Source organism: Dromiciops gliroides, chromosome 4, assembly GCF_019393635.1.
Source record: "Dromiciops gliroides isolate mDroGli1 chromosome 4, mDroGli1.pri, whole genome shotgun sequence".
In the NCBI taxonomy this organism is placed as follows: domain Eukaryota; kingdom Metazoa; phylum Chordata; class Mammalia; order Microbiotheria; family Microbiotheriidae; genus Dromiciops; species Dromiciops gliroides.
Genome location: NC_057864.1, coordinates 228,187,767 through 228,202,126, shown reverse-complemented (window position 1 = coordinate 228,202,126; position 14,360 = coordinate 228,187,767). Strand labels below are relative to the sequence as shown.

The following is a 14,360-nucleotide window of genomic DNA, read 5'->3' as shown; positions in this document are numbered from 1 at the left end:
TCCTCCTCCCACTAGTCCGCATCACTTCCTCCCGCCAAAGAAAAGACTCCTGGTCTTGCCCTCAAAGACCTTCGCTTCATGGGCAGAACTCTTCTACAGTAAGTATCCAGCAGGTGGCGTCATTCCAATCGTTACAGCACCCACTTAACTATAATCTTTAATGCCCTGTTTAACTAGAGTTCATATTTTCTGTAACCAGCAGTGCATCAGAAAGGGGGCTGAATTTAGAATCAAAGGATCTGTTTTCCATCTCAGTTTTGCTACATGAGGTCAGAAAATTCAGAGACCTTTGAGAACATCTAATCAAACCCTCTCATTTTATAGATGAGCCTCAAGCAAGTCAAATGGTTTGCCCAAGTTCACACTGGCAGTAGTAATCCATCAATAAGCAACTATGTATGTTAGGCACTAGAGATACAAAGACAAAAGTGAAATAGTGGGGGGGGGGGGCAGCTAGGTGGCACAGTGCATAAAGCACCGACCCTGGATTCAGGAGGACCTGAGTTCAAATTTAAGCTCAGACACTTGACACTTCCTAGCTGTGTGGCTCTGGGCAAGTCATTGCCCTGCAAAAAAAAAAAAGAAAGAAAGAAAGAAAGAAAGAAAGAAAGAAAGAAAGAAAGAAAGAAAGAAAGAAAGAAAGAAAGAAAGAAAGAAAGAAAGAAAAGAAAAGAAATAGTGTGAGGGAAGTGAAGCTTCAAGTAGCTTAATTCTATCAGGAAACAACGCATATGCATATAAGTTTATATATATATATACAAAATCAAAACAAAGTGATTTGGAGAAGCAGGGTACTAGCAATTGAGGGATCAGAAAAAGTTGCAAGTAAAAGTTAGTGTTTGAGATGTATCTTGAGGAAAGTAAGAGTCTAAGAGGCAATGGTGAGGAATCTGAATTCTTGGCATGAGGGATAGCCAGTGCAGAATGTGGAGACAGGAGATGAACAAGAAGACTAGTTTGGTTGGAACTTAGGGTGCAAGAAGAGGAGTAAGGAGTTAAAATGAGTCTGGAAAATTAGGTTGAGGCTTTAAATGCTAAACAAAAGTTTGTTTTATCCTCCCCTGCCCTATAAATAATATGGATCCAGAGTCAATGGGTTCATCAAGCAAGGTAATGAATGACATTAGTTAGACTTCTTTAAGGAAAGTTATGTCATAGGGAGAATGGGGTACGGGGTTTGGGGTAGGGGTTGGGGTTGGGGTCCTAAGGAATTCCTCTTTAAAGAATTACACCCTCTTGCACACAAAAGCAGTTAGAATAAGAGTAGTTTATTTCAGGGCTGAGGAAGGGAAGGGAAGGGAAGGGAAACCAAGAGAAATCCTTGGACTTCTCATGGGGAGAAAGGCATAGACAGTGGCTCTGAGATACCAATCTCCTTGAGCAGGAGACTGGCAGGTACTTTTATAGAGGACTGATGGGGGGGGGGTGACCATTTGACTGTCCTTTAGTGAGGGAGGACCATCCCCTACTGGTGGTGACTGGAGGAGTTGAGTGAGGGGTGGCTGCTGATCTCTCAAGCCATCTCCTCAGAACACAAAAGAAGCCGCAGCCACACCTAATCTTATTGCCCCAGGGTTGAGGGAGACTAGAATGAAGGGTGGGGGTCTTGGAGCTAGCTCAGTCTGAACTGGTTCTGCTTATCTCTCTAAGTGTATCTGTCCTCTGGTTTACTTTCTCAAGCAGAAAGTTCTTTGATGTGCCCCAGAGAACTTCTGGGGTGCCCTGGGCCCATAATAGTTACTTTGGTTGATGAACTAGAGTGGGGTGAAGCTTGAGAAAGGGATTCCGATTAGAAGGCTATTGCAATAATACAGGCCAGAGATGGTGAAGATGTGCGCTAAGGTAGCCTCTGTGAAAAATGAGAAGGGAATCAGGGAGAACCTTGAGAAAGTAAAGGCCCAACTGAGTTTGGACAACATCATTTGTAATATACTCAGGCAATGCAATTGTGAGACTTCTGCCAAGTGTGTTCAGCAGCTCATAAATAGAACTGAAAGAGGTTGATGGGTGTATTTAGGGCTGAAGAAAAACTGCTGAGTGACTAAAGTAAAGGGTGAGCCTGGAAGTGACAGTAGTGAGCAAGGAATATTCTGACTATCCCTTAACAGTCTTAAGCAACAGGAAAGGAACCAGGAAATAGGGAAAAGCTGAAGATGAGAGAGAGAGAGAGAGAGAGAGAGAGAGATATGAAGCAGCCAGCATTTCAGATCTGGGGAATGAAAAAGGGGGCAGAAGGAGAGACGAACAGGAGACAGTTCTTTCTAAAATGCAGCAGGCTCTAATCTGCTACTACTCCTTTATTTCCCAGCTAGCAATTCTCTTATAGTAAAACAAAGCATGAGTTCATGAGAACATTTTTTGAATAACAAAACCATTCATCAAATTATCATTTACAATTACAGCATATTTCCAGGACTGGTTACAAGATAGTGAGACCACTTGGCTTCTTATTTAATCTTATGGCCATGAGACCTTTTCCTCCTAGCATTTTGTTATTCTGTCTTCCTCACTCCCTGCCCTTGATTTTCAGAACACTTTAATAGATCCTTGACATTCCTAAAGGTTTGGACTATAGCCTGGAACACTTTTAACCATTCCTCTTCAAGCCTAAAGATTTGGGCATAACACTGGGGAGAGGAACTTCAGAGGAGGTCTCTGGCCTTCTGAGTTCTCTATATCTCCCCGTTTTATTTCTTCAAGGAGCATGGAGAGTTTCCCTGATGAAACAGTAAAACATAACAGAATATAATACCCTATGCTAACAAATAATATGTTAATAACAATATAGGAAAGGGAGAAAGGGGAAATTTTGTCCAGAAGGGTGGTCCCTCAAGAACCCGTGCTATGACATGTCTACAGAGGGAGAGCCTCTGCAGAGAATACATACTACAGATGGTATATATAAAACGGAAGGAAAAAACAAAACTGTTCATTTAAAGTCTTTGAAATCTTGTCTTCTGTGAGTGTTGAGATGTCATCAGGAAAACTGGACTGTGGTCTGGACTCTCTTACTTCTTTAGCTGTTGAACTGCTGGATTTTCACTAATCCTTAGTATAGCATTGTCAATGATCAAATTAAACAGTGAGAGTTCTTCAAAATATAACTCATATTTAAACACAGCATATTACATTCCCCCCTTTTGGAGAATACTTATACCCATATACAATACAGAGTTGAGGCAGTTATGCGATCTGTAACACTTCTTACCACCATGTGTCTGGCTCAAGGCCAAATTTAGTAACGTGTCCGTGATGACACCTGAAAATGTTATGGAAAGGTTACCATACCACATCTCGTGGTCCCGAGACATCCAGTAATTGTGCTAGGCCCCAGGTGGATGGATTCTGACTGAGTGAGTGAAAAAGAAAACAAGTTAAGTTAAATCAGGTGCATGTGTTGGAGCTTCCATGACACCAGGCCATTTTTGGAGGGAGAGAAGAAGAAACTGGACTATGTCTAGCAATTGTGGTCTACATAGTTGCCATCATAAGCAAACTATGGGCTTCCTGAATGTATTTGGCTATTCTCTCAGCCTCCATCAGGGCATCTTACATGTATCTGTCTCTCCTCCTGTTGTACATATATTCTCTCCAGGGCCTGCATTGTAGAGTTGAACCATCTCCATCAAGCTCATTATAAGAGCAATTAGTCTCTGAAATGATAAGTTTCCATAATTCATAAATCTCATATTAATTTCACCAAAGACAATATGATGGTTAAAATGCATGTTATGCTGCATAACTCAGGACATGTTTGTAATATATACAATAATTCCAAACCATACCCAGAGTATACATAGTCACAATGACATATAAATGATAAATGAATGTAAATGTCTGATAATATTAAACATTATTACATAATCTTCTTTGAGCAAGTAAACCACATCACCTTTTACATGAATTCTCTATCTAGTATGATAATAACAGATACTTGAAGTGATAATCAATTTGTCAACAAGAAATAAAACCTCAATCAGCAAGACTCAATATGTTCATTGGTTGCTTTACAGACTAAGCAGTAGGATTCAATAACCTTTAAACCAAGCATTAGGGTTCAATAACCTGGCTTTTTAAAAAACATAATCCTATAAACCCATGGTTCTTTCAAAAAAAAAAATTGTGATAGCTTCAGCTTCTGAGGCCCAATGGCCCTACCTGAATCCTTAGCCCAGTCAAAGTAATAGATTTTTGCAGTCATCAGAGCTAAATGGTATATATACTAGAAATGTCTTTGAAATTCATTCAGTTTACAAAATTGAGTTAAAAAAGAAACAAAAGTCAAAAACAAAACAAAAACAAAAAAAAGCAAAAGTTTTGCTAAGTACTCTTAAATATGTAGTGAATTCCAGGCCGTTTCAATGCCTTTCAAAAACAAACAAAAAAAGGAATGGCTTTAAGGAACAAGGGTTAAGTAAAGGAAAAGGGAAGGGGTGGGGGAGATTGAGGTAGGCCAGAAAGCAGAGCCATGTGCTCTTAGTGGTATGAGTGAGTGCTCTTTCATTTTTATCCAGTAGGGTCTTCAAATCTACGGAAGATTTTAAAATGGCCATTAAAGGGTCAAGGGCTATATACATTGAGGGTAAAAGCAAAGGTTTGGGTACCAAAGAAAAAGTAACATCATCTACATGGTCAGGGGGAAAGTAAAAATCCCTGCCAGTGGAGAAAAGAAACCTTGTCTAGACATCCTGAAAATGGTGCCTTCTGTTCAACAGAATCAAGATCAGTTTGATTATTAGACACAATACAGATATGTTGGGCAACTACTTAATATAACATAGAGAAATTAGCTTGGGAAAAAAGAGTAAGAAAACACAAGTTAGAGGAATGGCTCAACAAGCAGGGTTCCATCTGCAGAGTCACCATCCCACATACCAGACCTTGATAGCATTTAGTACAGTCATTAAGAACATGAGTTACATTATTCAGATCAATATACTCCCCTTCAATTTGGGGTAAAGCAAAATAGTTGTGTAATACGAATAGGATTACATGAAAATTACACATGATAGTAGTAGAAGTGATCTTAAAGTGAGTTAAAGTTCCAATACAATATTGACTATTGCAATAGGCATTAAGTACAGCTTTTGATATCCAATGATCATTAGGTAAATAGGCTTTAAACATTCCATTCCACATTGTTGAGTCACCTAACATTAACAATCTTTGAGCATTTTCCTTTTGATAGTTCAAAGTATGTTGGTGAGGCAGGATCATTGTGGGCAGCCATTGTGCATTAAGAGTCAAAGCTTAAGACACATCCTGTCCAGCACTGCGCAGTCTGCTGGAAAAGGACTCAAGATCTACTGAATTAATTAAGCCCAAACCAGTTCCTGCTCCACCAAGTTAAGTATCATACCATGCTCTTTTTCTTTGATTACAAGTTTTCATTACTGGAAAGCTAATTTTGTAATATAATACAAATTTCAGAATTTGCTGAGTAACATTAACACAACTGGAAGGTATTTTTACTATGGAAGGTTTATACATATGTCTTCCTGTCGTAGTCAGATGTAAAATTCTAAGATAGTCCATAAATGGCCCTCTCCCCACAATTGGTGTGCTATAGTACACAAGATAGTTTAAATTTCCTTATCAAGAGGTATCGTAATATTGTTCCTTCTATAATCCGAAATCTTGGCACACTGTTCATTTGTGTTCACTGTTTAGGTGGGAGCAAGAGGGACTGATTATATAAACAACAAGTCATGTTTACAAAAGTATCAAATATTATTTGTGTCATGTTTCCCTTTAAAAAATGTCATTCACATTGGGACTCCCCTTCCAGCTGGTTGCTTGTCCATCCCAGGAGAAATTACCCCAAAGGCAGATTTGATTTGCAAGACAAGTATAATTATCTTGGGTGCAGTTTTGAGTGGAATCTCTCCATCCAAAGTGAATTTCTCCCTTTAGCAACTGGATACCAGAGGGTTCAGGAGTAAGCAATCTGTAACAGCAACTAGGAAACTATAAAAAGAAACTGTCATTCCTGAAGGAAGGTTTGTGTTAATGGTACAGTATAACTAACCATAATTTCTCCTCTATAATCACTATCAGTTATACCCCCCACCCTTTGAACTTGCTTAATAGTAGTGCTTGCTCTTATTTGTAAGTTAGGAGTCATCTTTGCCAGTGATAAAAGTTCCTCAGTGTCATAAGGGGAAACCCTGGACTCAATTTGGGTTACCCCTATTTTGGCCTGTCCATCCACATGGGCATTATACTCACGTTCCTCTGAATTCACATCCATATGGGCATCTACATGAAAAACTAAGACATTAGTAAATTGAACCCATTCCCATATATCTTTCCACATTTCATATCCCCAAATAGTTTTTCCATGTATATCCCAATTCTTTGTTTGCCAGATTGGCATCCAGGTAGTTAATCCATTAGCCACCAACTATGAATCAGTAAAAGTGTGACATTGTTCCCTCCTTTTTTTTTTTTAAATGGCCTGATATACTTCAAAAGTTCAGCCCATTGACTACTTCCTCTCTTCCCTGAGGTTTTTAATGCTACTTTAGTAATAGGGTTAAATGATACAGCTTTTTTTGTTTGTTTGTTTGTTTTTATTTAGTGAGGCAGTTGGGGTTAAGTGACTTGCCCAGGGTCACACAGCTAGTAAGTGTTAAGTGTCTAAGGCCGGATTTGAGCTCAGGTACTCCTGACTCCAGGGCTGGTGCTCTATCCACTGCACCATCTAGCTGCCCCGATACAGCTTTAATAATACTTACTTCTTATGGAATACTATTGTGCTGTAAGAAATGATGAGCAGGAGGAGTTCAGAGAAACCTGGAGGGTCTTGCGTGGGCTGATGATGAGTGAGATGAGCAGAACCAGAAGAACATTGTACACAGTATCATCAACATTGAGTGTTGAGCTACTGTGATGGACTATATTCTTCTTACCAATGCAATGGTACAGAAGAGTTCCAGGGAACTCATGATAGAAGAGGATCTCCAAATCCAGGAAAAAAAAGAAAAAGAATTGTGGAGTAGATAGATGCTGAATGAACCATACTATTTCTTTTGGTTTTGGTGCTGATGTTTTTCTATTTTGAGGTTTTTTGTCATTGCTCTGATTTTTCTCTTATAACATGACTAATGCAGAAATATGTTTAATATTATTATGTGTATATATATAGATGTGTATATATATATATAGATGTGTGTATATATATATATATCAGATTACCTGCTGTCTAGGGGAGGGGTCAGGGAGGGGAGGGAGGGAGAAAAATCTGAAATTGGAAAGCTTGTATAAACAAAAGTTGAGAACTATCTTTACATGTAACGGGAAAAAAATACTTTATTAATTAAAAAAAACCTAATACTTGCTTCTTGAGAATGTCCAATTTTATGTGATACAGGAGTCCCCATTAAAATCCATATTACTTTCCAGTTACTTTATAAAGAGGACTTAAAATTTGTCCCAAATAAGGAATGTGATTCTTCCAGTATCCAAAAGTCCAATAAATTTCTGTACTTCTTGTTTAGAGGTAGGGGGAACAAAGTCAGCTATTTTCTGTTTAGCTTTCGGTAAGATTTCTCTATGGCCTGCATTCCACATAATTCCTAAAAATTTTACATTCTAGGCAGGCCCTTGTATTTTAGCAGGATTTATCTCCCACCCCTTCTCCTTCATGTGATCAATCAAAGCGTGTAGCACCTTTTCCACTATTTCCTTGTTCTCTCTCTGAACCATGATGTCATCAATATAATGAATAGTTTGTACTCCAGAAAGTTTTAATTCATCCAAGTGTTCAGCCACAGTTCTGTGACAAATAGTAGGGCTATGCAAATATCCTTGAGGAAGTCATGTGAAAGCATATTGTCTCCCTTGCCAAGTAATGGTAAACTGGTCCCACTGACTAGAATCTATTGGTATTATAAAAAAGGCATTTGCAAGATCTATAACTGCATACCACTGCCCAGGGTAAGTTTGAATAGTCTCTATTAAAGTCACTGTATCCGGGACAGCTGCATAAAGTGGAGGAGTTACCTTGTTTAATTGTCTATAATCAATAGTCATCCTCCATGTCCCATCACTTTTCTCCTTCTTTTCTTATATTCATACTGAGCCACTCTCACAGCAGCTTTCTCAACTATACTCTGATAATTCTGAGCTTGATCTCCAAGTATAAAATCCTGACATTGTAACATAAATAATTTTCCCTGTAATCCAGCCAACTCTTTTTCCAAATCTACTCTTTCTTCTATGTTCTTATTCCTATCCTCACAAACTATCTGATATGCAGTCAAAAGTGCCCACCCTTTTCTACAAACTCCAATAATTTCTTTTCCTTTTTCAACATATTTCTTAAACAGAGGGATTTTGTACAGTGAATCCTGTTCGTCAGATTTGCTCCTACAAAAATGACACTCCAACACCAGGTGAAGAAAATTAGATTTAATTAATATTATAGGACAGGAAAAGAGATATTAGTTTTGCAGCAGTAATAAAGTAAGCAGCCTAACAATGTAACTATTAAAGCAAAAGCGACCACTATGTAGATATTTAAAGGGAAAATACATTACCAAATCAGGGAAGCACCAACTCCTGGGTTCATTGGCTGGGGGTCCCGGTACAGTCTCCCAGAGTCCCAATTGGGAATATCCCCAGCAGAACATCCTCTCCATGGGTGAGACTCCAAAGAGGCTGGGGCTTTACTCTAACTTATATAGGGCTTAAACAAAAGTGGTTTGTATGATGGGCTAATTCTATGACTGACACCAAGTGAGTTCATGTAGGATCACTGCCAGAGAAGTTGGAATAAACATTTAGTTTCTCAGGACTAAAATCTTTTCCTTTCTAACTCCCTCCATCTTCTGGCACTCAGTGAAACTGAACTCCCTCATAATGATAAAATCCCTCACCACTCTTTCCAGTACCAACTACCCTTTCACTCATAACCCTAATTTACTGTAGACAACTCAGAATATTCCTAGTTCCCTATTGCTACTTCCAGATTTTCCCTCTCCTACCATTACTAAGTAACATCTCCTCCTTTGAAGTTCATATTATACAAACTTATCACCCTAACCAGATCCTGGTATCCATTTATCTATCAACCAACCCCAGGTATATCTGCATCTTTCGCACTGCAGTATGTATCTCACAACACTTCCACTGAACAAAATTAAAATATAATTCGGAAATGTTTAACAAAGGAAGTTATTTTGAAAAAAGAAATGCATAAAGGTATGTTTTTTTAGGTTAATATGCACCCACAGGGATCCTTGTGTAGAGTTTAGTGACCCCTCCCCCCATTTCTATATGTGTTTGACACCACTATAGACTTTCTCTAGAGTTTTGTGATGCTGTTTTCTCCTAGTACTTATTCCACCAATGTGGCTGTTTCTTCTCAGTTTCCTTTGTTAGATATTCATTCATGTCACACCTACTAATTGTGGGTTTTCAAAATAACTTCCAATGTAGCTGAGTCACAGAGTGCATGGAGGAAAGACTAGAAAGGTAGGAAAGGTACAATTTATAAAGAGCTTTAAATGCTAAAAAGACTTTAGATTTGATCCTGGGGGTAATAGGAAGTCAGTGGTGTTTGGTGAGTATCAGACTGGTGGTGGAGGGGATGATCAGAGCTGCAATTTAGGAAAATAATTTTTGCAGTTGAGTGGGAGACACCAACCAGCAGCCTATTACAATAGTCTAGGCTAGAGGTTACAAGAAGCTATATTTGGGTGCCGGCTGTGAAAAGGATCTATATGAAAGAGGCTCTGAGGGTAGAAATGACAAGATTTGACAATAGATTTGGTATGTGGGGTGAATACAAGTGGGGAATGGAGGATAATAACAAGATTGCAAGTGACACTAGGAAAAGTTTGGAAGAGGGGAAGGTTATAAGGATAATGACTTCTGTTTTGGATATGTTGAGTTTTAGATGCCTATGGAATATCCAACTGCAATGAAAACACATTATCTTTCTACCCCAATTTCAGCCCTAATTCTAGAGAACTTCAAAATATTCATGCTGCCTCAACTACTCAAACTTCTTAGTTCCTCATTCTATTCAATTCCTGTAATTTATTCCAGCTAAACTATGCACAAAAATATTCATACCATGATCTTGCCATCACTCATGATTCTTCTATTCCACATTCATGACCATTAAAACTTCTTACTACAATCTTATTATTCCATCTATACTAATGCCTAATGACCCCTAACCCTGTTCTTCTTCCAAGCTATGACCTCCATTCTCCCCATCCCTCAGTTCTTTCCTAGGCACTGGCAATACTTTCCTTCTTTTCTTGGTGAAGCAACTTAACCATACACTTCACCCTCAAATCCCTTTTCAAATTTTCCTAGACTTTGCCAAATTCCAACCCTGTATCAATAACCACCAGGGGAAAATTTTTTTAAAATACTGGTTGGATTTACTACAAATATATGATTGCTCTTCATTACATCAATGGAATCCTTTTATATCTCCCTAATCGATACAATATCCCCTTACCACAGCAGCTATCCCAAACATGTTCATCTCCCCCTTAATATTCACATGGTACCCTTTTCCCTACCCTCTCAGCTGAGGATTTTGATTCATCCTTCATTGAAAAAATTGAGGCAATTTGCAAGGAGCTTCCTTTTTCCCCCTTATCTCACATCATTCAGATATCTTCCCCTACTATCTCCTTCACTCTGGTCTTGGATGAAAATATGGCCTTCTTTCTGCCAATGCCAAGCCCTTAATCCCCTAACCTCCCATGTTCTCCAACAGATTGCCCTCACTATCATTCCTATTCTTTCTCTAATCCGCAAACTCTCTCTTTCTACTGGTTCCATCTCTGCTGCCTACAAATATAGTCAAGCCTCCCTATCATTAAATAAACCTCAGTTCCTCCAATAATTCCTCCCTTTCTTGGCTAAACTATTCAAGACGACTGTCCATTTTAGGTGCCTCCACTTCCTTACCTCTCACTGGCCTACTTGCAGTTCCTTACACATGACACTCTATCTACTGACCCTGTGTCCCATATGCCTGGAATGCTCTGGCTCTTTACCTTTGCCTCTTAGCTTCCCTGGCTTCCTTCAAGATCCAGCTCAAATCTGACCTTATACAGAAGGCCTTTCTCTGCTTGCCTGTCTCATTCTCCCCTCTTAGTGCCTTTCCTCAGAGGCTATCCACCATTCAAATGCTGGAAAATATCTTTTGTGTAGATAGTTATGCATATATTTTCTCTCCCATTAGAGGGTAAGCACTTTGAGGAAACAGTCAGTGTCTTTTTTTTTTTTTAATTTATGGGGAAATGAGGGTTAAGTGACTTGCCCAGGGTCACACAGCTAGTAAGTGTCAAGTGTCTGAGGCTGGATTTGAACTCAGATCTTCCTGAATCCAGGGCCGGTGTTCTATCCACTGCACCCCCACAGTCAGTGTCTTTATATCCTCAGCCCTTAGCACAGTGCCAGGCATATAGTAAGAACTTAGTAAATACTTCTTAGCTTATTGATTGATTAGCAAAGACTAGAGTACCAGAGGAGATAATAGGGAATGATGTCAAGGAATTTTGAGATAGTTGCATCAGAGGCAAGATTTGGACCTGTCAGTACCTCATTTTTTTTCTCATCCATAAAATGAGGCAGTTGTATTAGATTATATTATCTATCTAGCTATATATTATGTAATATAGGTTGCCCATGTTATTATACTTTCCATGTCTAATTCCTATGACCTGGACAAGTCACATAACTTTTCAGAACGTTATTTGTAAATTATACTTTCTTTGATAGCTCATCAATCGATGCCTAAAATATCTTGGTAAATGTTTGTTTAATTTGTGATTTTGTTGATGATACCTGCTCTGTATTCCTTGCAGGTTTGTGTGAGGATCAAAGGAGATATTGCCAGGGTTGGCCCTTTGTCCATCAACATTAAGACCCCGACATCTTTTTCTGCTTTCATTCTGGTATGTTGCTTGGTAGTCATAGAATACTAGAGGTAAAAGAAATCTCTAAAGTGATCAAGTTCAATTCTCTCCTTGATATATGGATTCAATTCTAATACTTACAATGTTCTTTTCTACTTGTTTCTTCCCTACTACTTTCAAACATGTCTAACCCTCTCACATTCTTTTTAAAAAAAATCTTCATTTGAGCCAAATGATCATTTAAGGTATCATCCTATATCTTTCTTCCATTTTACCGTCAAACTCCTAGGGAGGCTGTTTCAGTAATCTAGGTGAAAAACTATAAGAGTCTGAAGTAAAGTTGTAGCTGTGTGAGAATAGAAAAGGGATGTGATGGTAAGAAAGATCTGGCTTCTGACTAGACATGGAGGGTGAGGGAGAATAAGGAGCTGGAAGATAACATGGTTTATAAACCTAGGGGACTGTGAGAATGGTGGTTAATTCAACACTACCAATTTGTAAGAGGAGTGGGTTTTTCAGGACATTTGAACATTTTGAACATATTGAATTTCAGATATTTCTGGAACATGAAGTTTAAAATGTCTACTAGGCAGTTGGTGATGCAGGACTGAGGCTCAAGGCAGAAACTGGGGCTGAATATATAGATCTATAAACATCTTCATAGAGAAAACGATTCAGCCTATGCAAACTGATGAAGTAAGCAAAACACAGTGTAGATAGAGAAGGGAGCAAGACTTGGCACCTTGAAGAACACCAACAATCAGAGAGTATGCTGAGTAAAATGAGCCAGCAAAAGAGACTGAGGAGGAGGAGTTTGACAGGTAGGAAGAGAACTGGAAGATAGTTTCCAGGAGAAAAGAGTCGTCAACAGTGTGAATTAAAGCAAAGAAGTCAAGAAGGATATGATAAGAGATAGCTGATTATTTTGGAGAAAGTAGTTTTAATAGAAGCCAGATTGCAAAATGGATTCTACATGAAGCTTTTCCTTACCACTTTCTGCCTTTTCTTTCTCACCAGCTTCATATTTTAACTATCTACTCTGTATATATTTGTATTTTTTCTTCATATTTATTCTGCATATATACCTAATATATAACTCACCCAATTTAGCACCTAAATTTCTTGAAAGTGTGAAGATTGTTTTATTCTTTGCTTTTGTATGGTACCGCCTAGCACAGAGCCTCAGTCTGTAAGCACTTAATAAATACTTGAATGATTGAATCAAGATGTTTGGAAAATATATTGTGGTTTTCATGAAATCTTAGTGTGATGGAAAAAATGCTGAGATTGTACAGAGGACCTGAGTTTGAATCTCAGAAAGTCACTTTATACTTGCAAAACCAGACTGTTACACCAGAAGGACTGTGAAGTCGCTTCTGGCTTTTTACCTATGGTTTTATGAACTTGTGGTCTTAACCCTAAGATCCCGAAGATCCTTTGATATCGACGAACTGGAGGATTCTGGGAATTGAAGTCTGAAGACCCGCGCAGGCGTACTGCTGACTCGGCGGGGTCCATTTCGTCATTCCTATATCCCTGTGCTGGGACCCTAAGTTTGATAGAAGCCACAGGTATTTATTGACCCAAGCGTCCTTCCTCCCTTCCTCCATGCCCATCCTAAATTACCATGATTCTTTCAGTGCTGCGGCTTTGTAGGGGAGGTACTTGGTAAGAGGAGAAGGGGAGTTTGAGAGACTTGGGATCCGGGGCTGTTTGTCAGCTCAGACGGGGCGGGGTTTTTAACCTAGGAGGTAATTGGCTAGGATTCAGAAGGTCGAGAAACTTGGATGTGTGTGTGTATTATATCTTTATTTCAGGAGAATTTCTTTCCATTGTAAACTTGGGTATTTTATTTTATACATTTAAAAGCATTATTCAGAGAAGAGGCCGACAAATTTTACCAGACTGCCAGGAGACCGTGACATAAAAAAAGGTTAAGAACCCCAGAGTCAGATAGAAGGAGGTCCCGGGAGAGAGGCTTGGCAGCTGAAATGCTCAGGGTCCGCACACACTTGACTTTTCTGAAGTTTTAATGACCTTGCCACCTCTGCTTATCTTTTTTTTTTTTTTTTTGGTAGGGCAATGAGGGTTAAGTGACTTGCCTAGAGTCACACAGCCAGTAAGTGTCAAGTGTCTGAGGTGAGATTTGAACTCAAGCGCCCCTCAATCCAGGGCTGGTGCTTTATCCACTGCGCCACCTAGCTGCCTCACCTCTGCCGATCTTTAACACCCTTCCTTGTTGGAAGGTAAGTACACTCCTCTGGTAAGGAAGGAGGGAAATGATATGGATGGAGAGCAATTGGAAGAGAGGTGAGATTAGTGTTTGGGTGAGATATTAGAAAGCATGAGAGGGATTATAAAGGTTAGGAGAGGTACTGAAAAGCGTGAGGGGGGCTGGGAAGATGTCAGAAAAGATGAGAGGGAAAATGGTAGGGGATTTGGATTTAGGAACAAAGGTATTTCAGATAGAGG

The 14,360-nt window shown here is 39.1% G+C and overlaps 2 protein-coding genes across 3 annotated transcripts in view; both read left to right on the top strand.

Annotated features, from left to right (window-relative positions):
- Positions 1-14,360, top strand: part of LOC122752702 (zinc finger protein 850-like) — a 1,092,329-nt gene that overhangs the window by 62,509 nt on the left and 1,015,460 nt on the right.
- The window catches only part of LOC122752716 (zinc finger protein 311-like), a 52,665-nt gene continuing 52,311 nt past the window's right edge, over positions 14,007-14,360 (top strand). For both annotated transcript variants that reach the window (XM_043999607.1, XM_043999601.1), the window contains exon 1: positions 14,007-14,134. The gene's annotated coding sequence lies outside the window, so the exon portion shown is untranslated. The remainder of the gene's footprint in view (positions 14,135-14,360) is intronic.